At 42.3% G+C, this 25,947-nt stretch overlaps 2 non-coding genes and 40 pseudogenes across 2 annotated transcripts; all 42 read left to right on the forward strand.

Annotated features, from left to right (window-relative positions):
• Nucleotides 1–148: 148 nt before the first annotated feature.
• Nucleotides 149–267, forward strand: LOC139067325 (5S ribosomal RNA; annotated as a pseudogene).
• Nucleotides 268–620: 353 nt separating this feature from the next.
• LOC139067950 (5S ribosomal RNA) lies at nucleotides 621–739 on the forward strand (annotated as a pseudogene).
• A 353-nt stretch (nucleotides 740–1,092) lies between these two features.
• On the forward strand, nucleotides 1,093–1,211 carry LOC139068010 (5S ribosomal RNA; annotated as a pseudogene).
• A 353-nt stretch (nucleotides 1,212–1,564) lies between these two features.
• LOC139066924 (5S ribosomal RNA) lies at nucleotides 1,565–1,683 on the forward strand (annotated as a pseudogene).
• Nucleotides 1,684–2,037: 354 nt separating this feature from the next.
• Nucleotides 2,038–2,155, forward strand: LOC139067790 (5S ribosomal RNA; annotated as a pseudogene).
• A 356-nt stretch (nucleotides 2,156–2,511) lies between these two features.
• LOC139067300 (5S ribosomal RNA) lies at nucleotides 2,512–2,630 on the forward strand (annotated as a pseudogene).
• Nucleotides 2,631–2,983: 353 nt separating this feature from the next.
• Nucleotides 2,984–3,101, forward strand: LOC139067791 (5S ribosomal RNA; annotated as a pseudogene).
• A 355-nt stretch (nucleotides 3,102–3,456) lies between these two features.
• Nucleotides 3,457–3,575, forward strand: LOC139067327 (5S ribosomal RNA; annotated as a pseudogene).
• A 353-nt stretch (nucleotides 3,576–3,928) lies between these two features.
• LOC139067792 (5S ribosomal RNA) lies at nucleotides 3,929–4,046 on the forward strand (annotated as a pseudogene).
• A 355-nt stretch (nucleotides 4,047–4,401) lies between these two features.
• On the forward strand, nucleotides 4,402–4,520 carry LOC139067328 (5S ribosomal RNA; annotated as a pseudogene).
• Nucleotides 4,521–4,873: 353 nt separating this feature from the next.
• On the forward strand, nucleotides 4,874–4,992 carry LOC139066751 (5S ribosomal RNA; annotated as a pseudogene).
• A 353-nt stretch (nucleotides 4,993–5,345) lies between these two features.
• On the forward strand, nucleotides 5,346–5,464 carry LOC139067115 (5S ribosomal RNA; annotated as a pseudogene).
• A 355-nt stretch (nucleotides 5,465–5,819) lies between these two features.
• Nucleotides 5,820–5,938, forward strand: LOC139068363 (5S ribosomal RNA). The gene has a single exon (XR_011519963.1). It is a non-coding gene; the product is annotated as a 5S ribosomal RNA (ribosomal RNA).
• A 353-nt stretch (nucleotides 5,939–6,291) lies between these two features.
• LOC139067560 (5S ribosomal RNA) lies at nucleotides 6,292–6,410 on the forward strand (annotated as a pseudogene).
• Nucleotides 6,411–6,765: 355 nt separating this feature from the next.
• On the forward strand, nucleotides 6,766–6,884 carry LOC139067099 (5S ribosomal RNA; annotated as a pseudogene).
• A 353-nt stretch (nucleotides 6,885–7,237) lies between these two features.
• On the forward strand, nucleotides 7,238–7,356 carry LOC139067080 (5S ribosomal RNA; annotated as a pseudogene).
• A 355-nt stretch (nucleotides 7,357–7,711) lies between these two features.
• LOC139067622 (5S ribosomal RNA) lies at nucleotides 7,712–7,830 on the forward strand (annotated as a pseudogene).
• Nucleotides 7,831–8,182: 352 nt separating this feature from the next.
• On the forward strand, nucleotides 8,183–8,301 carry LOC139067989 (5S ribosomal RNA; annotated as a pseudogene).
• A 352-nt stretch (nucleotides 8,302–8,653) lies between these two features.
• On the forward strand, nucleotides 8,654–8,772 carry LOC139067983 (5S ribosomal RNA; annotated as a pseudogene).
• Nucleotides 8,773–9,125: 353 nt separating this feature from the next.
• LOC139067295 (5S ribosomal RNA) lies at nucleotides 9,126–9,244 on the forward strand (annotated as a pseudogene).
• Nucleotides 9,245–9,597: 353 nt separating this feature from the next.
• On the forward strand, nucleotides 9,598–9,716 carry LOC139067296 (5S ribosomal RNA; annotated as a pseudogene).
• Nucleotides 9,717–10,069: 353 nt separating this feature from the next.
• On the forward strand, nucleotides 10,070–10,188 carry LOC139066695 (5S ribosomal RNA; annotated as a pseudogene).
• Nucleotides 10,189–14,031: 3,843 nt separating this feature from the next.
• LOC139067990 (5S ribosomal RNA) lies at nucleotides 14,032–14,150 on the forward strand (annotated as a pseudogene).
• A 352-nt stretch (nucleotides 14,151–14,502) lies between these two features.
• LOC139067808 (5S ribosomal RNA) lies at nucleotides 14,503–14,621 on the forward strand (annotated as a pseudogene).
• A 353-nt stretch (nucleotides 14,622–14,974) lies between these two features.
• On the forward strand, nucleotides 14,975–15,093 carry LOC139067562 (5S ribosomal RNA; annotated as a pseudogene).
• A 355-nt stretch (nucleotides 15,094–15,448) lies between these two features.
• On the forward strand, nucleotides 15,449–15,567 carry LOC139067473 (5S ribosomal RNA; annotated as a pseudogene).
• Nucleotides 15,568–15,920: 353 nt separating this feature from the next.
• On the forward strand, nucleotides 15,921–16,039 carry LOC139067081 (5S ribosomal RNA; annotated as a pseudogene).
• Nucleotides 16,040–17,317: 1,278 nt separating this feature from the next.
• LOC139066844 (5S ribosomal RNA) lies at nucleotides 17,318–17,436 on the forward strand (annotated as a pseudogene).
• Nucleotides 17,437–17,788: 352 nt separating this feature from the next.
• On the forward strand, nucleotides 17,789–17,907 carry LOC139067809 (5S ribosomal RNA; annotated as a pseudogene).
• A 353-nt stretch (nucleotides 17,908–18,260) lies between these two features.
• On the forward strand, nucleotides 18,261–18,379 carry LOC139067297 (5S ribosomal RNA; annotated as a pseudogene).
• A 353-nt stretch (nucleotides 18,380–18,732) lies between these two features.
• Nucleotides 18,733–18,851, forward strand: LOC139066696 (5S ribosomal RNA; annotated as a pseudogene).
• Nucleotides 18,852–19,203: 352 nt separating this feature from the next.
• LOC139067991 (5S ribosomal RNA) lies at nucleotides 19,204–19,322 on the forward strand (annotated as a pseudogene).
• Nucleotides 19,323–19,674: 352 nt separating this feature from the next.
• LOC139067810 (5S ribosomal RNA) lies at nucleotides 19,675–19,793 on the forward strand (annotated as a pseudogene).
• Nucleotides 19,794–20,146: 353 nt separating this feature from the next.
• On the forward strand, nucleotides 20,147–20,265 carry LOC139067298 (5S ribosomal RNA; annotated as a pseudogene).
• A 353-nt stretch (nucleotides 20,266–20,618) lies between these two features.
• Nucleotides 20,619–20,737, forward strand: LOC139066697 (5S ribosomal RNA; annotated as a pseudogene).
• A 352-nt stretch (nucleotides 20,738–21,089) lies between these two features.
• Nucleotides 21,090–21,208, forward strand: LOC139067362 (5S ribosomal RNA; annotated as a pseudogene).
• A 1,278-nt stretch (nucleotides 21,209–22,486) lies between these two features.
• Nucleotides 22,487–22,605, forward strand: LOC139066845 (5S ribosomal RNA; annotated as a pseudogene).
• A 353-nt stretch (nucleotides 22,606–22,958) lies between these two features.
• LOC139066698 (5S ribosomal RNA) lies at nucleotides 22,959–23,077 on the forward strand (annotated as a pseudogene).
• A 352-nt stretch (nucleotides 23,078–23,429) lies between these two features.
• LOC139067363 (5S ribosomal RNA) lies at nucleotides 23,430–23,548 on the forward strand (annotated as a pseudogene).
• A 1,280-nt stretch (nucleotides 23,549–24,828) lies between these two features.
• LOC139066847 (5S ribosomal RNA) lies at nucleotides 24,829–24,947 on the forward strand (annotated as a pseudogene).
• Nucleotides 24,948–25,301: 354 nt separating this feature from the next.
• On the forward strand, nucleotides 25,302–25,420 carry LOC139066761 (5S ribosomal RNA; annotated as a pseudogene).
• Nucleotides 25,421–25,775: 355 nt separating this feature from the next.
• Nucleotides 25,776–25,894, forward strand: LOC139066539 (5S ribosomal RNA). The gene has a single exon (XR_011519440.1). It is a non-coding gene; the product is annotated as a 5S ribosomal RNA (ribosomal RNA).
• The last annotated feature ends 53 nt before the right edge of the window (nucleotides 25,895–25,947 follow it).

Raw genomic sequence — 25,947 nt, forward strand, 5'->3', positions numbered from 1 at the left:
CTAAAGAAGAGCAACAATGATGAAGACAACTGTTTAACTTAGCCTTTTACCTCTATGTGCAAGAATCTAGTCTTTGCAGTGGGCGACACAATCATACCTTGACAAATACACAAGGGATTTTTCAGAGATTTTTCAAGGTTTTTCCTTCGCTTACAGCCATACCACCCTGAAAAAGCCCGATCCCCTCTCATCTCGGAATCAATCCAGGGTTGGGCCTGGTCAGTACCTGTATGGGAGACCTCTTGGGAATACCAGGTGCTGTAAGCTTTTTCACTAATTTGTTATAAAATACAGTTTTTTTCAATTCACCACATCTTTGAACAGCTTCGCCATTGAATAATTTTAAAGCCAGGTGTTCCACACGAACTGCACACACTTGTTGGTAATAAACCTCCTTTGATTTGTCCCTAGCAATAATGTCTCAGTGCTGGCATTTTAGAGACAAGAAATGGGGTGGGAGCCGATTGTTACTCGAAAAAAGAGCAACAGTGATGAAGACAACTGTTTAACTTAGCCTTTTACCTCCATATGCAAGAATCTAGTCTTTGCAGTGGGCGACACAATCATACTTTGACATATACACAAGGGATTTTTCAGAGATTTTTCAAGGTGTGTCCTTCGCTTACGGCCATATCACACTGAAAAAGACCGATCCCGTCTGATCTTGGAAGCAATCCAGGGTTGGGCTTGGTCAGTACCTGTATGGGAGACCTCTTGGGAATACCAGGTGCTGTAAGCTTTTTCACTAATTTGTTATAAAATACAGTTTTTTTCACTTCACCACATCTTTGAACAGCTTCGTCATTGAATAATTTTAAAGCCAGGTGTTCCACACGAACTGCACACACTTGTTGGTAATTAACCTCCTTTGATTTGTCCCTAGCAATAATGTCTCAGTGCTGGCATTTTAGAGACAAGAAATGGGGTGGGAGCCGATTGTTACTCGAAAAAAGAGCAACAGTGATGAAGACAACTGTTTAACTTAGCCTTTTACCTCCATATGCAAGAATCTAGTCTTTGCAGTGGGCGACACAATCATACTTTGACATATACACAAGGGATTTTTCAGAGATTTTTCAAGGTGTGTCCTTCGCTTACGGCCATATCACACTGAAAAAGACCGATCCCGTCTGATCTTGGAAGCAATCCAGGGTTGGGCTTGGTCAGTACCTGTATGGGAGACCTCTTGGGAATACCAGGTGCTGTAAGCGATTTCACTAATTTGTTATAAAATACAGTTTTTTTCACTTCACCACATCTTTGAACAGCTTCGTCATTGAATAATTTTAAAGCCAGGTGTTCCACACGAACTGCACACACTTGTTGGTAATTAACCTCCTTTGATTTGTCCCTAGCAATAATGTCTCAGTGCTGGCATTTTAGAGACAAGAAATGGGGTGGGAGCCGATTGTTACTCGAAAAAAGAGCAACAGTGATGAAGACAACTGTGTAACTTAGCCTTTTACCTCCATATGCAAGAATCTAGTCTTTGCAGTGGGCAACACAATCATACTTTGACATATACTCAAGGGATTTTTCAGAGATTTTTCAAGGTGTGTCTTTCGCTTATGGCCATACCACCCTGAAAAAGCCCGATCCCGCCTGATCTCGGAAGCAATCCAGGGTTGGGCCTGGTCAGTACCTGTATGGGAGACCTCTTGGGAATACCAGGTGCTGTAAGCTTTTTCACTAATTTGTTATAAAATACAGTTTTTTTCACTTCACCACATCTTTGAACAGCTTCGTCATTGAATAATTTTAAAGCCAGGTGTTCCACACGAACTGCACACACTTGTTGGTAATAAACCTCCTTTGATTTGTCCCTAGCAATAATGTCTCAGTGCAGGCATTTTAGAGACAAGAAATGGGGTGGGAGCCGATTGTTACTCGAAAAAAAAAGCAACAGTGATGAATACAACTGTTTAACTTAGCCTTTTACCTCCATATGCAAGAATCTAGTCTTTGCAGTGGGCGACACAATCATTCTTTGACATATACACAAGGGATTTTTCAGAGATTTTTCAAGGTGTGTCCTTCGCTTACGGCCATACCACCCTGAAAAAGCCCGATCCCGTCTGACCTCGAAGCAAGCCAGGGTTGGGCCTGGTCAGTACCTGTATGGGAGACCTCTTGGGAATACCAGGTGCTGCAAGCTTTTTCACTAATTTGTTATAAAATACAGTTTTTTTTCACTTCACCATAGCTTTAAACAGCTTCGTCATTGAATAATTTTAAAGCCAGGTGTTCCACACGAACTGCACACACTTGTTGGTAATAAACCTCCTTTGATTTGTCCCTAGCAATAATGTCTCAGTGCTGGCATTTTAGAGACAAGAAATGGGGTGGGAGCCAATTGTTAGAGTCTAAAGAAGAGCAACAATGATGAAGACAACTGTTTAACTTAGCCTTTTACCTCTATGTGCAAGAATCTAGTCTTTGCAGTGGGCGACACAATCATACCTTGACAAATACACAAGGGATTTTCCAGAGATGTTTCAAGGTTTTTCCTTCGCCTACAGCCATACCACCCTGAAAAAGCCCGATCCCCTCTGATCTCAGAATCAATCCAGGGTTGGGCCTGGTCAGTACCTGTATGGGAGACCTCTTGGGAATACCAGGTGCTGTAAGCTTTTTCACTAATTTGTTATAAAATACAGTTTTTTTCACTTCACCACATCTTTGAACAGCTTCGTCATTGAATAATTTTAAAGCCAGGTGTTCCACACGAACTGCACACACTTGTTGGTAATAAACCTCCTTTGATTTGTCCCTAGCAATAATGTCTCAGTGCTGGCATTTTAGAGACAAGAAATGGGGTGGGAGCCGATTGTTACTCGAAAAAAAAGCAACAGTGATGAATACAACTGTTTAACTTAGCCTTTTACCTCCATATGCAAGAATCTAGTCTTTGCAGTGGGCGACACAATCATTCTTTTACATATACACAAGGGATTTTTCAGAGATTTTTCAAGGTGTGTCCTTCGCTTACGGCCATACCACCCTGAAAAAGCCCGATCCCGTCTGACCTCGAAGCAAGCCAGGGTTGGGCCTGGTCAGTACCTGTATGGGAGACCTCTTGGGAATACCAGGTGCTGCAAGCTTTTTCACTAATTTGTTATAAAATACAGTTTTTTTCACTTCACCATAGCTTTAAACAGCTTCGTCATTGAATAATTTTAAAGCCAGATGTTCCACACGAACTGCATACACTTGTTGGTAATAAACCTCCTTTGATTTGTCCCTAGCAATAACGTCTCAGTGCTGGCATTTTAGAGACAAGAAATGGGGTGGGAGCCAATTGTTAGAGTCTAAAGAAGAGCAACAATGATGAAGACAACTGTTTAACTTAGCCTTTTACCTCTATGTGCAAGAATCTAGTCTTTGCAGTGGGCGACACAATCATACCTTGACAAATACACAAGGGATTTTTCAGAGATTTTTCAAGGTTTTTCCTTCGCTTACAGCCATACCACCCTGAAAAAGCCCGATCCCCTCTCATCTCGGAATCAATCCAGGGTTGGGCCTGGTCAGTACCTGTATGGGAGACCTCTTGGGAATACCAGGTGCTGTAAGCTTTTTCACTAATTTGTTATAAAATACAGTTTTTTTCACTTCACCACATCTTTGAACAGCTTCGTCATTGAATAATTTTAAAGCCAGGTGTTCCACACGAACTGCACACACTTGTTGGTAATAAACCTCCTTTGATTTGTCCCTAGCAATAATGTCTCAGTGCTGGCATTTTAGAGACAAGAAATGGGGTGGGAGCCGATTGTTACTCGAAAAAAGAGCAACAGTGTTGAAGACAACTGTTTAACTTAGCCTTTTACCTCCATATGCAAGAATCTAGTCTTTGCAGTGGGCGACACAATCATACTTTGACATATACACAAGGGATTTTTCAGAGATTTTTCAAGGTGTGTCCTTCGCTTACGGCCATACCACCCTGAAAAAGCCCGATCCCGTCTGACCTCGAAGCAAGCCAGGGTTGGGCCTGGTCAGTACCTGTATGGGAGACCTCTTGGGAATACCAGGTGCTGCAAGCTTTTTCACTAATTTGTTATAAAATACAGTTTTTTTCACTTCACCATAGCTTTAAACAGCTTCGTCATTGAATAATTTTAAAGCCAGGTGTTCCACACGAACTGCATACACTTGTTGGTAATAAACCTCCTTTGATTTGTCCCTAGCAATAACGTCTCAGTGCTGGCATTTTAGAGACAAGAAATGGGGTGGGAGCCAATTGTTAGAGTCTAAAGAAGAGCAACAATGATGAAGACAACTGTTTAACTTAGCCTTTTACCTCTATGTGCAAGAATCTAGTCTTTGCAGTGGGCGACACAATCATACCTTGACAAATACACAAGGGATTTTTCAGAGATTTTTCAAGGTTTTTCCTTCGCTTACAGCCATACCACCCTGAAAAAGCCCGATCCCCTCTCATCTCGGAATCAATCCAGGGTTGGGCCTGGTCAGTACCTGTATGGGAGACCTCTTGGGAATACCAGGTGCTGTAAGCTTTTTCACTAATTTGTTATAAAATACAGTTTTTTTCACTTCACCACATCTTTGAACAGCTTCGTCATTGAATAATTTTAAAGCCAGGTGTTCCACACGAACTGCACACACTTGTTGGTAATAAACCTCCTTTGATTTGTCCCTAGCAATAATGTCTCAGTGCTGGCATTTTAGAGACAAGAAATGGGGTGGGAGCCGATTGTTACTCGAAAAAAGAGCAACAGTGTTGAAGACAACTGTTTAACTTAGCCTTTTACCTCCATATGCAAGAATCTAGTCTTTGCAGTGGGCGACACAATCATACTTTGACATATACACAAGGGATTTTTCAGAGATTTTTCAAGGTGTGTCCTTCGCTTACGGCCATACCACACTGAAAAAGCCCGATCCCGTCTGATCTCGGAAGCAATCCAGGGTTGGGCCTGGTCAGTACCTGTATGGGAGACCTCTTGGGAATACCAGGTGCTGTAAGCTTTTTCACTAATTTGTTATAAAATACAGTTTTTTTCACTTCACCACATCTTTGAACAGCTTCGTCATTGAATAATTTTAAAGCCAGGTGTTCCACACGAACTGCACACACTTGTTGGTAATTAACCTCCTTTGATTTGTCCCTAGCAATAATGTCTCACTGCTGGCATTTTAGAGACAAGAAATGGGGTGGGAGCCGATTGTTACTCGAAAAAAGAGCAACAGTGATGAAGACAACTGTTTAACTTAGCCTTTTATGTCCATATGCAAGAATCTAGTCTTTGCAGTGGGCAACACAATCATACTTTGACATATACACAAGGGATTTTTCAGAGATTTTTCAAGGTGTGTCTTTCGCTTACGGCCATACCACCCTGAAAAAGCCCGATCCCGCCTGATCTCGGAAGCAATCCAGGGTTGGGCCTGGTCAGTACCTGTATGGAAGACCTCTTGGGAATACCAGGTGCTGTAAGCTTTTTCACTAATTTGTTATAAAATACAGTTTTTTTCACTTCACCACATCTTTGAACAGCTTCGTCATTGAATAATTTTAAAGCCAGGTGTTCCACACGAACTGCACACACTTGTTGGTAATAAACCTCCTTTTATTTGTCCCTAGCAATAATGTCTCAGTGCTGGCATTTTAGAGACAAGAAATGGGGTGTGAGCCAATTGTTAGAGTCTAAAGAAGAGCAACAATGATGAAGACAACTGTTTAACTTAGCCTTTTACCTCTATATGCAAGAATCTAGTCTTTGCAGTGGGCGACACAATCATACCTTGACAAATACACAAGGGATTTTCCAGAGATGTTTCAAGGTTTTTCCTTCGCTTACAGCCATACCACCCTGAAAAAGCCCGATCCCCTCTGATCTCGGAATTAATCCAGGGTTGGGCCTGGTCAGTACCTGTATGGGAGACCTCTTGGGAATACCAGGTGCTGTAAGCTTTTTCACTAATTTGTTATAAAATACAGTTTTTTTCACTTCACCACATCTTTGAACAGCTTCGTCATTGAATAATTTTAAAGCCAGGTGTTCCACACGAACTGCACACACTTGTTGGTAATAAACCTCCTTTGATTTGTCCCTAGCAATAATGTCTCAGTGCTGGCATTTTAGAGACAAGAAATGGGGTGGGAGCCGATTGTTACTCGAAAAAAGAGCAACAGTGATGAAGACAACTGTTTAACTTAGCCTTTTACCTCCATATGCAAGAATCTAGTCTTTGCAGTGGGCGACACAATCATACTTTGACATATACACAAGGGATTTTTCAGAGATTTTTCAAGGTGTGTCATTCGCTTACGGCCATACCACCCTGAAAAAGCCTGATCCCGTCTGATCTTAGAAGCAATCTAGGGTTGGGCCTGGTCAGTACCTGTATGGGAGACCTCTTGGGAATACCAGGTGCTGTAACCTTTTTCACTAATTTGTTATAAAATACAGTTTTTTTCACTTCACCACATCTTTGAACAGCTTCGTCATTGAATAATTTTAAAGCCAGGTTTTCCACACGAACTGCACACACTTGTTGGTAATAAACCTCCTTTGATTTGTCCCTAGCACTAATGTCTCAGTGCTGGCATTTTAGAGACAAGAAATGGGGTGGGAGCCAATTGTTAGAGTCTAAAGAAGAGCAACAATGATGAAGACAACTGTTTAACTTAGCCGTTTACCTCTATATGCAAGAATCTAGTCTTTGCAGTGGGCGACACAATCATACCTTGACAAATACACAGGGGATGTTTCAGAGATTTTTCAAGGTTTTTCCTTCGCTTACGGCCATACCACCCTGAAAAAGCCTGATCCCGTCTGATCTCGGAAGCAATCCAGGGTTGGGCCTGGTCAGTACCTGTATGGGAGACCTCTTGGGTATACCAGGTGCTGTAAGCTTTTTCACTAATTTGTTATAAAATACAGTTTTTTTCACTTCACCACATCTTTGAACAGCTTCGTCATTGAATAATTTTAAAGCCAGGTGTTCCACATGAACTGCACACACTTGTTGGCAATAAACCTCCTTTGATTTGTCCCTAGAAATAATGTCTCAGTGCTGGCATTTTAGAGACAAGAAATGGGGTGGGAGCCGATTGTTACTCGAAAAAAGAGCAACAGTGATGAAGACAACTGTTTAACTTAGCCTTTTACCTCCATATGCAAGAATCTAGTCTTTGCAGTGGGCGACACAATCATACTTTGACATATACACAAGGGATTTTTCAGAGATTTTTCTAGGTGTTTTCTTCGCTTACGGCCATACCACCCTGAAAAAGCCCGATCCCGTCTGATCTCGGAAGCAATCCAGGGTTGGGCCTGGTCAGTACCTGTATGGGAGACCTCTTGGGAATACCAGGTGCTGTAAAATTTTTCACTAATTTGTTAAAAAATACAGTTTTTTTCACTTCACCACAGCTTTGAACAGCTTCATCATTGAATAATTTTAAAGCCAGGTGTTCCACACGAACTGCACACACTTGTTGGTAATAAACCTCCTTTGATTTGTCCCTAGCAATAATGTCTCAGTGCTGGCATTTTAGAGACAAGAAATGGGGTGGGAGCCAATTGTTAGAGTCTAAAGAAGAGCAACAATGATGAAGACAACTGTTTAACTTAGCCTTTTACCTCTGTATGCAAGAATCGAGTCTTTGCAGTGGGTGACAGAATCATACCTTGACAAATACACAAGGGATTTTTCAGAGATTTTTCAAGATTTTTCCATCGCTTACAGCCATACCACCCTGAAAAAGCCCGATCCCGTCTGATCTCTGGAGCAATCCATGGTTGGGCCTGGTCAGTACCTGTATGGGAGACCTCTTGGGAATACCAGGTGCTGTAAGCTTTTTCACTAATTTGTTATAAAATACAGTTTTTTTCACTTCACCACATCTTTGAACAGCTTCGTCATTGAATAATTTTAAAGCCAGGTGTTCCACACGAACTGCACACACTTGTTGGTAATAAACCTCCTTTGATTTGTCCCTAGCAATAATGTCTCAGTGCTGGCATTTTAGAGACAAGAAATGGGGTGGGAGCCAATTGTTACTCGAAAAAAGAGCAACAGTGATGAAGACAACTGTTTAACTCAGCCTTTTACCTCCATATGCAAGAATCTACTCTTTGCAGTGGGCGACACAATCATACCTTGACAAATACACAAGGGATTTTCAGAGATATTTCAAGGTTTTTCCTTCACTTACGGCCATACCACCCTGAAAAAGGCCGATCCTGTCTGATCTCGGAAGCAATCTAGGGTTGGGCCTGGTCAGTACCTGATTGGAAGACCTCTTGGGAATACCAGGTGCTGTAAGCTTCTTCACTAATTTGTTATAAAATACAGTTTTTTTCACTTCACCACATCTTTGAACAGTTTCGTCATTGAATAATTTTAAAGCCAGGTGTTCCACACGAACTGCACACACTTGCTGGTAATAAACCTCCTTTGATTTGTCCCTAGCAATAATGTCTCAGTGCTGGCATTTTAGAGACAAGAAATGGGGTGGGAGCCAATTGTTACTCGAAAAAAGAGCAACAGTGATGAAGACAACTGTTTAACTTAGCCTTTTACCTCCATATGCAAGAATCTACTCTTTGCAGTGGGCGACACAATCATACCTTGACAAATACACAAGGGATTTTCAGAGATATTTCAAGGTTTTTCCTTCACTTACGGCCATACCACCCTGAAAAAGGCCGATCCTGTCTGATCTCGGAAGCAATCCAGGGTTGGGCCTGGTCAGTACCTGTATGGAAGATCTCTTGGGAATACCAGGTGCTGTAAGCTTCTTCACTAATTTGTTATAAAATACAGTTTTTTTCACTTCACCACATCTTTGAACAGTTTCGTCATTGAATAATTTTAAAGCCAGGTGTTCCACACGAACTGCACACACTTGCTGGTAATAAACCTCCTTTGATTTGTCCCTAGCAATAATGTCTCAGTGCTGGCATTTTAGAGACAAGAAATGGGGTGGCAGCCGATTGTTACTCTAAAAAAGAGCAACAGGGATGAAGACAACTGTGTAACTTTGCCTTTTACCTCTATATGCAAGAATCTAGTCTTTGCAGTGGGCGACACAATCATACTTTGACAAATACACAAGGGATTTTTCAGAGATCTTTCAAGGTTTTTCCTTCGCTTACGGCCATACCACCCTGAAAAAGTCCGATCCCGTCTGATCTCGGAATCAAGCCAGCGTTGGGCCTGGTCAGTACCTGTATGGGAGGCCTCTTGGGAATACCAGGTGCTGTAAGCTTTTTCACTAATTTGTTATAAAATACAATTTTTTTCACTTCACCACATCTTTGAACAGCTTCGTCATTGAATAATTTTAAAGCCAGGTGTTCCACACGAACTGCACACACTTGTTGGTAATAAACCTCCTTTGATTTGTCCCTATCAATAATGTCTCAGTGCTGGCATTTTAGAGACAAGAAATGGGGTGGGAGCCGATTGTTACTCGAAAAAAGAGCAACAGTGATGAAGACAACTGTTTAACTCAGCCTTTTACCTCCATATGCAAGAATCTAGTCTTTGCAGTGGGCGACTCAATCATACTTTGACAAATACACAAGGGATTTTTCAGAGATCTTTCAAGGTTTTTCCTTCGCTTACGGCCATACCACCCTGAAAAAGTCCGATCCCGTCTGATCTCGGAATCAAGCCAGCGTTGGGCCTGGTCAGTACCTGTATGGGAGGCCTCTTGGGAATACCAGGTGCTGTAAGCTTTTTCACTAATTTGTTATAAAATACAATTTTTTTCACTTCACCACATCTTTGAACAGCTTCGTCAATGAATAATTTTAAAGCCAGGTGTTCCACACGAACTGCACACACTTGTTGGTAATAAACCTCCTTTGATTTGTCCCTATCAATAATGTCTCAGTGCTGGCATTTTAGAGACAAGAAATGGGGTGGGAGCCGATTGTTACTCGAAAAAAGAGCAACAGTGATGAAGACAACTGTTTAACTTAGCCTTTTACCTCCATATGCAAGAATCTAGTCCTTGCAGTGGGCGACACAATCATACCTTGAAAAATACACAAGGGATTTTTCAGAGATTTTTCAAGGTTTTTGCTTCGCTTACGGCCATACCACCCTGAAAAAGCCCGATCCCGTCTGATCTCGGAAGCAATCCAGGGTTGGGTCTGGTCAGTACCTGTATGGGAGACCTCTTGGGAATACCAGGTGCTGTAAGCTTTTTCACTAATTTGTTATAATAATAATAATAATAATAATACATTTTATTTCAAAGCGCCTTTCAGGACACCCAAGGTCACTTTACACAAAACACGTAATAAAATACAATAAAACAATAATAAAACCCAAAGAAGAAAAAACAGAGAGAAACATTTCAATAAAATCAGAGGTTGTAGGCAGATTTAAACATATGTGTTTTGAGTTTTGATTGGAAAAGGGTAAAACTGTCGATGTTCCTGATGTCTGGGGGAAGTGAGTTCCAGAGTCGAGGAGCAGAGCGGCTGAAAGCTCTGCTCCCCATGGTAGCGAGACGGGCAGAAGGAACCGCAAGATGGATGGAAGAAGAAGATCTGAGTGAACGGGACGGGGTGTGAATACTTATAAGGTCTGAGATATATGGAGGAGAGAGGTTGTGGATTGCTTTGAAGGTATGGAGGAGAATTTTGAAGATGGGCCTGAATTTAACTGGGAGCCAGTGGAGCTGCTGGAGAACCGGCGTGATGTGGTGAAAGGAAGGGGTTCTGGTGATAATACGGGCTGCTGAATTCTGGACCAGTTGCAGTTTATGAAGGAGTTTGTTGGGGAGACCATAAAGAAGTGAATTGCAATAGTCGAGACGGGAGGTGACGAGGCTGTGGACGAGAATGGCGGCAGTGTGAGGGGTCAGTGAGGGACGAAGACGGTTTATGGAACGTAGATGGAAGTATGCTGACCGAATTAAGTTATTAATGTGAGCCTGAAAAGAAAGGGAGCTGTCGAGAATGACACCCAGACTCTTGACATGAGGTGAGGGGGAGACTGTGGCACTGTCAATAGTTAAAGAAAAGCTGTCAGATGTTGAGAGGGTGGAGTTAGTGCCAACTAGAAGAAGTTCCGTTTTATTGCCGTTGAGTTTGAGGAAATTAGAGGTGAACCATGATTTGATTTCAGAGAGGCAGAGTGTAAGGGAGGATGGTGGGAGAGTTGAGTTGGGCTTACTGGAAATGTAGAGCTGGGTGTCATCTGCAAAGCAGTGAAACTGGATATTGAATTTGCGGAAGATTTTGCCGATAGGGAGGAGATATACTATGAAGAGGAGGGGCCCCAGGACAGAGCCCTGGGGCACACCTGACTTGACTGGGGAGGGTTCTGAGGTAAAGGATTTTAACTGGATGAACTGAGTGCGGCCAGTAAGGTAAGATTGAAACCAGCGGAGGGGGGTGTGAGTGATGCCTAAGGAATAGAGTCTATTAAGGAGGATGGGATGAGAAATGGTGTCAAAGGCCGCACTCAGATCGAGGAGAATAAGAATAGAGATTAAACCAGAATCAGCAGCAATGAGTAGGTCGTTAGTGATCTTGATGAGAGCTGTTTCTGTGCTGTGGTGGGGACGGAAGCCAGACTGAAACTGTTCATAAAGGTTATTGCGGGTGAGATGTGAATGGAGCTGAGATGCAACAGTTTTCTCAAGGACTTTGGAAATGAAGGGAAGATGGGAAATGGGACGGAGGTTATTGAAATCATTGGGATCTAAACCAGGTTTTTTTAGAATAGGGCTGACTGAAGCGGATTTGAATAGGGATGGGACCGTACCAGAGGATAGTGAGGAATGAATAATGGCTGTTATAAAAGTGAGCAGAGAAGAAAGGCAGGATTTAACTAAAACAGTTGGAATAGGGTCCAGTTGACAGGTGGAAGGTTTGGATTTGGTGATGTAATCTAATATTTCTGAGGGATGGGGAAGTTCAAAGGAGGAGAACGGAATGGTGGGTTCAAATAAATCAGGAGAGGGAGGGGAGGAATGAGGTAAAGAGAGATGGATTCTATTGACCTTCTCATTAAAAAACTGAAGGAGAGAGTTACAGGTTTCTGAAGAGTAAAGATGGATGGGTAAGGAGTCGGGAGGCTGAAAAATGCTGTTCATGATGGAAAATAATGTTTTAGTGTTGCTGGAGTTGGACGAGATGAGACCGGAGTAATACTGAGATTTGGCATCGGAGATGGAGTCCTTGTAGAGAGAAATCTGAGCAGAATATAAGTCTTTATGGATGGTGAGACCGGTTTTCTTGTAGAGTCTTTCAAGCCTCCGGTTAGTAGCTTTCAAGGAGCGAAGGGCAGGGGTGAACCATGGAGCAGACCGAGTAAAATATACAGAGCGGGATTTGATGGGAGCAAATGAATTAAGGATAGAAACCAGACCGTTATTGTACTGAATGACAAGATCATCGGGAGTAGAGGACAAATTAGGGGTCAAGGTGGCAAAACTGGAGGACAGGGAGGCTAGATCAATGTCCTTAATATTACGAAAAGAAATGATACGTGGTGACTTGATGATGGAGAGACGGAGGGGAACAGAAAAGGAGATGAGGAAGTGGTCCGTGAAAGGGAGCGGGTCAGCTGTACAGTTGGAGGGGGTCAGGCCGGAGCAGCAGATTAAATCCAGGGTGTGACCTTTAATGTGAGTGGGAAAATTGGCATATTGATGAAAACTGAGGCTGTCCAAAGATGAGGAGAAGTCTTTGCTGAGGGGGAGGGCCATATTGTCCATATGAATATTAAAATCACCAAGTAAAATTACATTTGGGGAAAGGGCGGACAGATGGGATAAAAGAGCAGAGAGTTCATTTAAAAACTCAGGGCTGAACTTGGGGGGACGATAAACAGTGACAATTATTGTGGGGGTCGGGCCGGAGAGTTGACAGGCGAGGCATTCCAGAGTGGTGAGATGAGGAAGGTTTACGGGAAGGACCTTCCAAGTCTCGCGATACAGTATCGCGAGACCACCGCCGCGGCCCGACCCACGGGGTTTGGAGAGGTAAACAAATCCGGGAGGAGTACAGTCATTGAGTTGTGAGAAATCGCTGGGTTGTTGCCATGTTTCGTTCAGACAAAGAAAGTCTAGCTTATGGTCACTGATGGTATCTTGGAGGAGATGTCCTTTACCAGAGAGGGAGCGAATGTTGAGAAGACCAAAATTAGCAGTGCGGAAGTCCCTGGCGACAGGAGCATTAGTCCGACTAGCCAGCCGGGCTAACACGCTGGAGTCGGCAGCTCGGCAGGTATTCCTGGGTAGCCGCCGGCTAGTCGTGGACCAGAAGGAGGGTATTCCTTTGGAGCCGTCGAGATGGAGGTTCCGCCGGGACCCCCGATGGATATACCGACGGCGAGGCTGGAAGGTGATGTCGGGGAAGAGGCACAGAGCTGGTGGTGGAGATCCGGAGTAGCGAAAGCGGAGGTTGAAGAGCTCCGCCGCCGAGTACTGGAGAAGGCCATCCACGGACAGAAGAATGAGCGACAGGATGATCCAGGCCAGTGCGAGGCACACAGAAATCCTGCTGGACCACATTATGGAGTGGAGCAGGGAGGTGGTGATGTGCAACCAGAACGCAAGCTGAGCAGGTAGGTGAAAATGAGTTTTCACCGACACAGGGATGTGACCAGGGTGAAAAAGAAGAAAAAAAAATACAAAAAGTTTGTTTGCCAGCGAGCAGCGGCAGCGAGACGCGCCAGCGTTCACTCAACCGGAACCGGAAATACAGTTTTTTTCACTTCACCACAGCTTTGAACACCTTCGTCGTTGAATAATTTTAAAGCCAGGTGTTCCACACGAACTGCACACACTTGTTGGTAATAAACCTCCTTTGATTTGTCCCTAGCAATAATGTCTCAGTGCTGGCATTTTAGAGACAAGAAATGGGGTGGGAGCCAATTGTTACTCGAAAAAAGAGCAACAGTGATGAAGACAACTGTTTAACTCAGCCTTTTACCTCCATATGCAAGAATCTACTCTTTGCAGTGGGCGACACAATCATACCTTGACAAATACACAAGGGATTTTCAGAGATATTTCAAGGTTTTTCCTTCACTTACGGCCATACCACCCTGAAAAAGGCCGATCCTGTCTGATCTCGGAAGCAATCTAGGGTTGGGCCTGGTCAGTACCTGATTGGAAGACCTCTTGGGAATACCAGGTGCTGTAAGCTTCTTCACTAATTTGTTATAAAATACAGCTTTTTTCACTTCACCACATCTTTGAACAGTTTCGTCATTGAATAATTTTAAAGCCAGGTGTTCCACACGAACTGCACACACTTGCTGGTAATAAACCTCCTTTGATTTGTCCCTAGCAATAATGTCTCAGTGCTGGCATTTTAGAGACAAGAAATGGGGTGGGAGCCAATTGTTACTCGAAAAAAGAGCAACAGTGATGAAGACAACTGTTTAACTTAGCCTTTTACCTCCATATGCAAGAATCTACTCTTTGCAGTGGGCGACACAATCATACCTTGACAAATACACAAGTGATTTTCAGAGATATTTCAAGGTTTTTCCTTCACTTACGGCCATACCACCCTGAAAAAGGCCGATCCTGTCTGATCTCGGAAGCAATCCAGGGTTGGGCCTGGTCAGTACCTGTATGGAAGACCTCTTGGGAATACCAGGTGCTGTAAGCTTCTTCACTAATTTGTTATAAAATACAGTTTTTTTCACTTCACCACATCTTTGAACAGTTTCGTCATTGAATAATTTTAAAGCCAGGTGTTCCACACGAACTGCACACACTTGCTGGTAATAAACCTCCTTTGATTTGTCCCTAGCAATAATGTCTCAGTGCTGGCATTTTAGAGACAAGAAATGGGGTGGGAGCCGATTGTTACTCGAAAAAAGAGCAACAGTGATGAAGACAACTGTTTAACTTATTCTTTTACCTCCATATGCAAGAATCTAGTCTTTGCAGTGGGCGACACAATCATACTTTGACATATACACAAGGGATTTTTCAGAGATTTTTCAAGGTGTGTCATTCGCTTACGGCCATACCACCCTGAAAAAGCCTGATCCCGTCTGATCTTAGAAGCAATCTAGGGTTGGGCCTGGTCAGTACCTGTATGGGAGACCTCTTGGGAATACCAGGTGCTGTAACCTTTTTCACTAATTTGTTATAAAATACAGTTTTTTTCACTTCACCACATCTTTGAACAGCTTCGTCATTGAATAATTTTAAAGCCAGGTTTTCCACACGAACTGCACACACTTGTTGGTAATAAACCTCCTTTGATTTGTCCCTAGCACTAATGTCTCAGTGCTGGCATTTTAGAGACAAGAAATGGGGTGGGAGCCAATTGTTAGAGTCTAAAGAAGAGCAACAATGATGAAGACAACTGTTTAACTTAGCCGTTTACCTCTATATGCAAGAATCTAGTCTTTGCAGTGGGCGACACAATCATACCTTGACAAATACACAGGGGATGTTTCAGAGATTTTTCAAGGTTTTTCCTTCGCTTACGGCCATACCACCCTGAAAAAGCCTGATCCCGTCTGATCTTGGAAGCAATCCAGGGTTGGGCCTGGTCAGTACCTGTATGGGAGACCTCTTGGGTATACCAGGTGCTGTAAGCTTTTTCACTAATTTGTTATAAAATACAGTTTTTTTCACTTCACCACATCTTTGAACAGCTTCGTCATTGAATAATTTTAAAGCCAGGTGTTCCACATGAACTGCACACACTTGTTGGCAATAAACCTCCTTTGATTTGTCCCTAGAAATAATGTCTCAGTGCTGGCATTTTAGAGACAAGAAATGGGGTGGGAGCCGATTGTTACTCGAAAAAAGAGCAACAGTGATGAAGACAACTGTTTAACTTAGCCTTTTACCTCCATATGCAAGAATCTAGTCTTTGCAGTGGGCGACACAATCATACTTTGACATATACACAAGGGATTTTTCAGAGATTTTTCTAGGTGTTTTCTTCGCTTACGGCCATACCACCCTGAAAAAGCCCGATCCCGTCTGATCTCGGAAGCAATCCAGGGTTGGGCCTGGTCAGTACCTGTATGGGAGACCTCTTGGGAATACCAGGTGCTGTAAAATTTTTCACTAATTTGTTAAAAAATACAGTTTTTTTCACTTCACCACAGCTTTGAACAGCTTCATCATTGAATAATTTTAAAGCCAGGTGTTCCACACGAACTGCACACACTTGCTGGTAATAAACCTCCTTTGATTTGTCCCTAGCAATAATGTCTCAGTGCTGGCATTTTAGAGACAAGAAATGGGGTGGCAGCCGATTGTTACTCTAAAAAAGAGCAACAGTGATGAAGACAACTGTTTAACTTAGCCCTTTACCTCCATATGCAAGAATCTAGTCTTTGCAGTGGGCGACACAATCATACTTTGACAAATACACAAGGGATTTTTCAGAGATCTTTCAAGGTTTTTCCACAGCTTACGGCCATACCACCCTGAAAAAGTCAGATCTCGGAATCAAGCCAGCGTTGGGCCTGGTCAGTACCTGTATGGGAGACCTCTTGGGAATACCAGGTGCTGTAAGATTTTTCACTAATTTGTTACAAAATACAGTTTTTTTCACTTCACCACATCTTTGAACAGTTTCGTCATTGAATAATTTTAAAGCCAGGTGTTCCACACAAACTGCACACACTTGTTGGTAATAAACCTCCTTTGATTTGTCCCTAGCAATAATGTCTCAGTGCTGGCATTTTAGAGACAAGAAATGGGGTGGGAGCAAATTGTTAGAGTCTAAAGAAGAGCAACAATGATGAAGACAACTGTTTAACTTAGCCTTTTACCTCTGTATGCAAGAATCTAGTCTTTGCAGTGGGCGACACAATCATACCTTGACAAATACACAAGGGATTTTTCTGAGATTTTTCAAGATTTTTCCATCGCTTACGGCCATATCATCCTGAAAAAGCCCGATCTCGGAAGCAATCCAGGGTTGGGCCTGGTCAATACCTGTATGGGAGACCTCTTGGGAATACCAGGTGCTGTAAGCTTTTTCACTAATTTGTTATAAAATACAGTTTTTTTCACTTCACCACAGCTTTGAACAGCTTCGTCATTGAATAATTTTAAAGCCAGGTGTTCCACACGAACTGCACACACTTGTTGGTAATAAACCTCCTTTGATTTGTCCCTAGCAATAATGTCTCAGTGCTGGCATTTTAGAGACAAGAAATGGGGTGGGAGCCAATTGTTAGTCTAAAGAAGAGCAACATGATGAAGACAACTGTTAAACTTAGCCTTTTACCTCCATATGCAAGAATCTGGTCTTTGCAGTGGGCGACACAATCATACCTTGACAAATAAACAAGGGATTTTTCAGAGATTTTTCAAGGAATTTCCTTCGCTTACGGCCATACCACCCTGAAAAAGCCCGATCCCGTCTGATCTCGGAAGCAATCCAGGTTTGGGCCTGGTCAGTACCTGTATGGGAGACCTCTTGGGAATACCAGGTGCTGTAAGCTTTTTCACTAATTTGTTATAAAATACAGTTTTTTTCACTTCACCACATCTTTGAACAGTTTCGTCATTGAATAATTTTAAAGCCAGGTGTTCCACACGAACTGCACACACTTGTTGGTAATAAACCTCCTTTGATTTGTCCCTAGCAATAATGTCTCAGTGCTGGCATTTTAGAGACAAGAAATGGGGTGGGAGCCGATTGTTACTCGAAAAAAGAGCAACAGTGATGAAGACAACTGTTTAACTTAGCCTTTTACCTCCATATGCAAGAATCTACTCTTTGCAGTGGGCGACACAATCATACCTTGACAAATACACAAGGGATTTTCAGAGATATTTCAAGGTTTTTCCTTCACTTACGGCCATACCACCCTGAAAAAGGCCGATCCTGTCTGATCTCGGAAGCAATCCAGGGTTGGGCCTGGTCAGTACCTGTATGGAAGACCTCTTGGGAATACCAGGTGCTGTAAGCTTCTTCACTAATTTGTTATAAAATACAGTTTTTTTCACTTCACCACATCTTTGAACAGTTTCGTCATTGAATAATTTTAAAGCCAGGTGTTCCACACGAACTGCACACACTTGCTGGTAATAAACCTCCTTTGATTTGTCCCTAGCAATAATGTCTCAGTGCTGGCATTTTAGAGACAAGAAATGGGGTGGCAGCCGATTGTTACTCTAAAAAAGAGCAACAGTGATGAAGACAACTGTGTAACTTTGCCTTTTACCTCTATATGCAAGAATCTAGTCTTTGCAGTGGGCGACACAATCATACTTTGACAAATACACAAGGGATTTTTCAGAGATCTTTCAAGGTTTTTCCTTCGCTTACGGCCATACCACCCTGAAAAAGTCCGATCCCGTCTGATCTCGGAATCAAGCCAGCGTTGGGCCTGGTCAGTACCTGTATGGGAGGCCTCTTGGGAATACCAGGTGCTGTAAGCTTTTTCACTAATTTGTTATAAAATACAATTTTTTTCACTTCACCACATCTTTGAACAGCTTCGTCATTGAATAATTTTAAAGCCAGGTGTTCCACACGAACTGCACACACTTGTTGGTAATAAACCTCCTTTGATTTGTCCCTATCAATAATGTCTCAGTGCTGGCATTTTAGAGACAAGAAATGGGGTGGGAGCCGATTGTTACTCGAAAAAAGAGCAACAGTGATGAAGACAACTGTTTAACTTAGCCTTTTACCTCCATATGCAAGAATCTAGTCCTTGCAGTGGGCGACACAATCATACCTTGAAAAATACACAAGGGATTTTTCAGAGATTTTTCAAGGTTTTTGCTTCGCTTACGGCCATACCACCCTGAAAAAGCCCGATCCCGTCTGATCTCGGAAGCAATCCAGGGTTGGGTCTGGTCAGTACCTGTATGGGAGACCTCTTGGGAATACCAGGTGCTGTAAGCTTTTTCACTAATTTGTTATAAAATACAGTTTTTTTCACTTCACCACAGCTTTGAACACCTTCGTCGTTGAATAATTTTAAAGCCAGGTGTTCCACACGAACTGCACACACTTGTTGGTAATAAACCTCCTTTGATTTGTCCCTAGCAATAATGTCTCAGTGCTGGCATTTTAGAGACAAGAAATGGGGTGGGAGCCAATTGTTACTCGAAAAAAGAGCAACAGTGATGAAGACAACTGTTTAACTCAGCCTTTTACCTCCATATGCAAGAATCTACTCTTTGCAGTGGGCGACACAATCATACCTTGACAAATACACAAGGGATTTTCAGAGATATTTCAAGGTTTTTCCTTCACTTACGGCCATACCACCCTGAAAAAGGCCGATCCTGTCTGATCTCGGAAGCAATCTAGGGTTGGGCCTGGTCAGTACCTGATTGGAAGACCTCTTGGGAATACCAGGTGCTGTAAGCTTCTTCACTAATTTGTTATAAAATACAGTTTTTTTCACTTCACCACATCTTTGAACAGTTTCGTCATTGAATAATTTTAAAGCCAGGTGTTCCACACGAACTGCACACACTTGCTGGTAATAAACCTCCTTTGATTTGTCCCTAGCAATAATGTCTCAGTGCTGGCATTTTAGAGACAAGAAATGGGGTGGGAGCCAATTGTTACTCGAAAAAAGAGCAACAGTGATGAAGACAACTGTTTAACTTAGCCTTTTACCTCCATATGCAAGAATCTACTCTTTGCAGTGGGCGACACAATCATACCTTGACAAATACACAAGGGATTTTCAGAGATATTTCAAGGTTTTTCCTTCACTTACGGCCATACCACCCTGAAAAAGGCCGATCCTGTCTGATCTCGGAAGCAATCCAGGGTTGGGCCTGGTCAGTACCTGTATGGAAGACCTCTTGGGAATACCAGGTGCTGTAAGCTTCTTCACTAATTTGTTATAAAATACAGTTTTTTTCACTTCACCACATCTTTGAACAGTTTCGTCATTGAATAATTTTAAAGCCAGGTGTTCCACACGAACTGCACACACTTGCTGGTAATAAACCTCCTTTGATTTGTCCCTAGCAATAATGTCTCAGTGCTGGCATTTTAGAGACAAGAAATGGGGTGGCAGCCGATTGTTACTCTAAAAAAGAGCAACAGTGATGAAGACAACTGTGTAACTTTGCCTTTTACCTCTATATGCAAGAATCTAGTCTTTGCAGTGGGCGACACAATCATACTTTGACAAATACACAAGGGATTTTTCAGAGATCTTTCAAGGTTTTTCCTTCGCTTACGGCCATACCACCCTGAAAAAGTCCGATCCCGTCTGATCTCGGAATCAAGCCAGCGTTGGGCCTGGTCAGTACCTGTATGGGAGGCCTCTTGGGAATACCAGGTGCTGTAAGCTTTTTCACTAATTTGTTATAAAATACAATTTTTTTCACTTCACCACATCTTTGAACAGCTTCGTCAATGAATAATTTTAAAGCCAGGTGTTCCACACGAACTGCACACACTTGTTGGTAATAAACCTCCTTTGATTTGTCCCTATCAATAATGTCTCAGTGCTGGCATTTTAGAGACAAGAAATGGGGTGGGAGCCGATTGTTACTCGAAAAAAGAGCAACAGTGATGAAGACAACTGTTTAACTTAGCCTTTTACCTCCATATGCAAGAATCTAGTCCTTGCAGTGGGCGACACAATCATACCTTGAAAAATACACAAGGGATTTTTCAGAGATTTTTCAAGGATTTTGCTTCGCTTACGGCCATACCACCCTGAAAAAGCCCGATCCCGTCTGATCTCGGAAGCAATCCAGGGTTGGGTCTGGTCAGTACCTGTATGGGAGACCTCTTGGGAATACCAGGTGCTGTAAGCTTTTTCACTAATTTGTTATAAAATACAGTTTTTTTCACTTCACCACAGCTTTGAACACCTTCGTCGTTGAATAATTTTAAAGCCAGGTGTTCCACACGAACTGCACACACTTGTTGGTAATAAACCTCCTTTGATTTGTCCCTAGCAATAATGTCTCAGTGCTGGCATTTTAGAGACAAGAAATGGGGTGGGAGCCGATTGTTACTCGAAAAAAGAGTAACAGTGATGAAGACAACTGTTTAACTTAGCCTTTTACCTCCATATGCAAGAATCTAGTCTTTGCAGTGGGCGACACAATCATACCTTGACAAATACACAAGGGATTTTCAGAGATATTTCAAGGTTTTTCCTTCGCTTACGGCCATACCACCCTGAAAAAGACCGATCCTGTCTGATCTCGGAAGCAATCCAGGGTTGGGCCTGATCAGTACCTGTATGGGAGACCTCTTGGGAATACCAGGTGCTGTAAGCTTTTTCACTAATTTGTTATAAAATACAGTTTTTTTCACTTCACCACATCTTTGAACAGTTTCGTCATTGAATAATTTTAAAGCCAGGTGTTCCACACGAACTGCACACACTTGCTGGTAATAAACCTCCTTTGATTTGTCCCTAGCAATAATGTCTCAGTGCTGGCATTTTAGAGACAAGAAATGGGGTGGCAGCCGATTGTTACTCTAAAAAAGAGCAACAGTGATGAAGACAACTGTTTAACTTAGCCCTTTACCTCCATATGCAAGAATCTAGTCTTTGCAGTGGGCGACACAATCATACTTTGACAAATACACAAGGGATTTTTCAGAGATCTTTCAAGGTTTTTCCACAGCTTACGGCCATACCACCCTGAAAAAGTCAGATCTCGGAATCAAGCCAGCGTTGGGCCTGGTCAGTACCTGTATGGGAGACCTCTTGGGAATACCAGGTGCTGTAAGATTTTTCACTAATTTGTTACAAAATACAGTTTTTTTCACTTCACCACATCTTTGAACAGTTTCGTCATTGAATAATTTTAAAGCCAGGTGTTCCACACAAACTGCACACACTTGTTGGTAATAAACCTCCTTTGATTTGTCCCTAGCAATAATGTCTCAGTGCTGGCATTTTAGAGACAAGAAATGGGGTGGGAGCAAATTGTTAGAGTCTAAAGAAGAGCAACAATGATGAAGACAACTGTTTAACTTAGCCTTTTACCTCTGTATGCAAGAATCTAGTCTTTGCAGTGGGCGACACAATCATACCTTGACAAATACACAAGGGATTTTTCTGAGATTTTTCAAGATTTTTCCATCGCTTACGGCCATATCATCCTGAAAAAGCCCGATCTCGGAAGCAATCCAGGGTTGGGCCTGGTCAATACCTGTATGGGAGACCTCTTGGGAATACCAGGTGCTGTAAGCTTTTTCACTAATTTGTTATAAAATACAGTTTTTTTCACTTCACCACAGCTTTGAACAGCTTCGTCATTGAATAATTTTAAAGCCAGGTGTTCCACACGAACTGCACACACTTGTTGGTAATAAACCTCCTTTGATTTGTCCCTAGCAATAATGTCTCAGTGCTGGCATTTTAGAGACAAGAAATGGGGTGGGAGCCAATTGTTAGTCTAAAGAAGAGCAACATGATGAAGACAACTGTTAAACTTAGCCTTTTACCTCCATATGCAAGAATCTGGTCTTTGCAGTGGGCGACACAATCATACCTTGACAAATAAACAAGGGATTTTTCAGAGATTTTTCAAGGAATTTCCTTCGCTTACGGCCATACCACCCTGAAAAAGCCCGATCCCGTCTGATCTCGGAAGCAATCCAGGTTTGGGCCTGGTCAGTACCTGTATGGGAGACCTCTTGGGAATACCAGGTGCTGTAAGCTTTTTCACTAATTTGTTATAAAATACAGTTTTTTTCACTTCACCACATCTTTGAACAGTTTCGTCATTGAATAATTTTAAAGCCAGGTGTTCCACACGAACTGCACACACTTGTTGGTAATAAACCTCCTTTGATTTGTCCCTAGCAATAATGTCTCAGTGCTGGCATTTTAGAGACAAGAAATGGGGTGGGAGCCGATTGTTACTCGAAAAAAGAGCAACAGTGATGAAGACAACTGTTTAACTTAGCCTTTTACCTCCATATGCAAGAATCTAGTCCTTGCAGTGGGCGACACAATCATACCTTGAAAAATACACAAGGGATTTTTCAGAGATTTTTCAAGGTTTTTGCTTCGCTTACGGCCATACCACCCTGAAAAAGCCCGATCCCGTCTGATCTCGGAAGCAATCCAGGGTTGGGTCTGGTCAGTACCTGTATGGGAGACCTCTTGGGAATACCAGGTGCTGTAAGCTTTTTCACTAATTTGTTATAAAATACAGTTTTTTTCACTTCACCACAGCTTTGAACACCTTCGTCGTTGAATAATTTTAAAGCCAGGTGTTCCACACGAACTGCACACACTTGTTGGTAATAAACCTCCTTTGATTTGTCCCTAGCAATAATGTCTCAGTGCTGGCATTTTAGAGACAAGAAATGGGGTGGGAGCCGATTGTTACTCGAAAAAAGAGTAACAGTGATGAAGACAACTGTTTAACTTAGCCTTTTACCTCCATATGCAAGAATCTAGTCTTTGCAGTGGGCGACACAATCATACCTTGACAAATACACAAGGGATTTTCAGAGATATTTCAAGGTTTTTCCTTCGCTTACGGCCATACCACCCTGAAAAAGACCGATCCTGTCTGATCTCGGAAGCAATCCAGGGTTGGGCCTGATCAGTACCTGTATGGGAGACCTCTTGGGAATACCAGGTGCTGTAAGCTTTTTCACTAATTTGTTATAAAATACAGTTTTTTTCACTTCACCACATCTTTGAACAGTTTCGTCATTGAATAATTTTAAAGCCAGGTGTTCCACACGAACTGCACACACTTGCTGGTAATAAACCTCCTTTGATTTGTCCCTAGCAATAATGTCTCAGTGCTGGCATTTTAGAGACAAGAAATGGGGTGGCAGCCGATTGTTACTCTAAAAAAGAGCAACAGTGATGAAGACAACTGTTTAACTTAGCCCTTTACCTCCATATGCAAGAATCTAGTCTTTGCAGTGGGCGACACAATCATACTTTGACAAATACACAAGGGATTTTTCAGAGATCTTTCAAGGTTTTTCCACAGCTTATGGCCATACCACCCTGAAAAAGTCAGATCTCGGAATCAAGCCAGCGTTGGGCCTGGTCAGTACCTGTATGGGAGACCTCTTGGGAATACCAGGTGCTGTAAGATTTTTCACTAATTTGTTACAAAATACAGTTTTTTTCACTTCACCACATCTTTGAACAGTTTCGTCATTGAATAATTTTAAAGCCAGGTGTTCCACACAAACTGCACACACTTGTTGGTAATAAACCTCCTTTGATTTGTCCCTAGCAATAATGTCTCAGTGCTGGCATTTTAGAGACAAGAAATGGGGTGGGAGCAAATTGTTAGAGTCTAAAGAAGAGCAACAATGATGAAGACAACTGTTTAACTTAGCCTTTTACCTCTGTATGCAAGAATCTAGTCTTTGCAGTGGGCGACACAATCATACCTTGACAAATACACAAGGGATTTTTCTGAGATTTTTCAAGATTTTTCCATCGCTTACGGCCATATCATCCTGAAAAAGCCCGATCTCGGAAGCAATCCAGGGTTGGGCCTGGTCAATACCTGTATGGGAGACCTCTTGAGAATACCAGGTGCTGTAAGCTTTTTCACTAATTTGTTATAAAATACAGTTTTTTTCACTTCACCACAGCTTTGAACAGCTTCGTCATTGAATAATTTTAAAGCCAGGTGTTCCACACGAACTGCACACACTTGTTGGTAATAAACCTCCTTTGATTTGTCCCTAGCAATAATGTCTCAGTGCTGGCATTTTAGAGACAAGAAATGGGGTGGGAGCCAATTGTTAGAGTCTAAAGAAGAGCAACATGATGAAGACAACTGTTAAACTTAGCCTTTTACCTCCATATGCAAGAATCTGGTCTTTGCAGTGGGCGACACAATCATACCTTGACAAATAAACAAGGGATTTTTCAGAGATTTTTCAAGGAATTTCCTTCGCTTACGGCCATACCACCCTGAAAAAGCCCGATCCCGTCTGATCTCGGAAGCAATCCAGGTTTGGGCCTGGTCAGTACCTGTATGGGAGACCTCTTGGGAATACCAGGTGCTGTAAGCTTTTTCACTAATTTGTTATAAAATACAGTTTTTTTCACTTCACCACATCTTTGAACAGTTTCGTCATTGAATAATTTTAAAGCCAGGTGTTCCACACGAACTGCACACACTTGTTGGTAATAAACCTCCTTTGATTTGTCCCTAGCAATAATGTCTCAGTGCTGGCATTTTAGAGACAAGAAATGGGGTGGGAGCCATTTGTTAGAGTCTAAAGAAGAGCAACATGATGAAGACAACTGTTTAACGTAGCCTTTTACCTCCATATGCAAGAATCTAGTCTTTGCAGTGGGCGACACAATCATACTTTGACAAATACACAAGGGATTTTTCAGAGATTTTTCAAGGTGTGTCCTTCGCTTACGGCCATACCACCCTGAAAAAGCCCAATCCCATCTGATCTCGGAAGCAATCCAGGGTTGGGCCTGGTCAGTACCTGTATGGGAGACCTCTTGGGAATACCAGGTGCTGTAAGCTTTTTCACTAATTTGTTATAAAATACAATTTTTTTCACTTCACCACAGCTTTGAACAGCTTCGTCATTGAATAATTTTAAAGCCAGGTGTTCCACACGAACTGCACACACTTGTTGGTAATAAACCTCCTTTGATTTGTCCCTAGCAATAATGTCTCAGTGCTGGCATTTTAGAGACAAGAAATGGGGTGGGAGCCATTTGTAAGAGTCTAAAGAAGAGCAACAATGATGAAGACAACTGTTTAACTTAGCCTTTTACCTCTGTATGCAAGAATCTAGTCTTTGCAGTGGGCGACACAATCATACCTTGTCAAATACACAAGGGATTTTTCAGAGATTTTTCAAGATTTTTCCATGGCTTACGGCCATACCACCCTGAAAAATCCCGATCCCGTCTGATCTCGGAATCAATCCAGGGGTGGGCCTGGTCAGTACCTGTATGGGAGACCTCTTGGGAATACCAGGTGCTGTAAGCTTTTTCACTAATTTGTTATAAAATACAGTTTTTTTTCGCTTCACCACATCTTTG

Source organism: Nothobranchius furzeri, chromosome 2 (assembly GCF_043380555.1).
Source record: "Nothobranchius furzeri strain GRZ-AD chromosome 2, NfurGRZ-RIMD1, whole genome shotgun sequence".
NCBI lineage: Eukaryota > Metazoa > Chordata > Actinopteri > Cyprinodontiformes > Nothobranchiidae > Nothobranchius > Nothobranchius furzeri.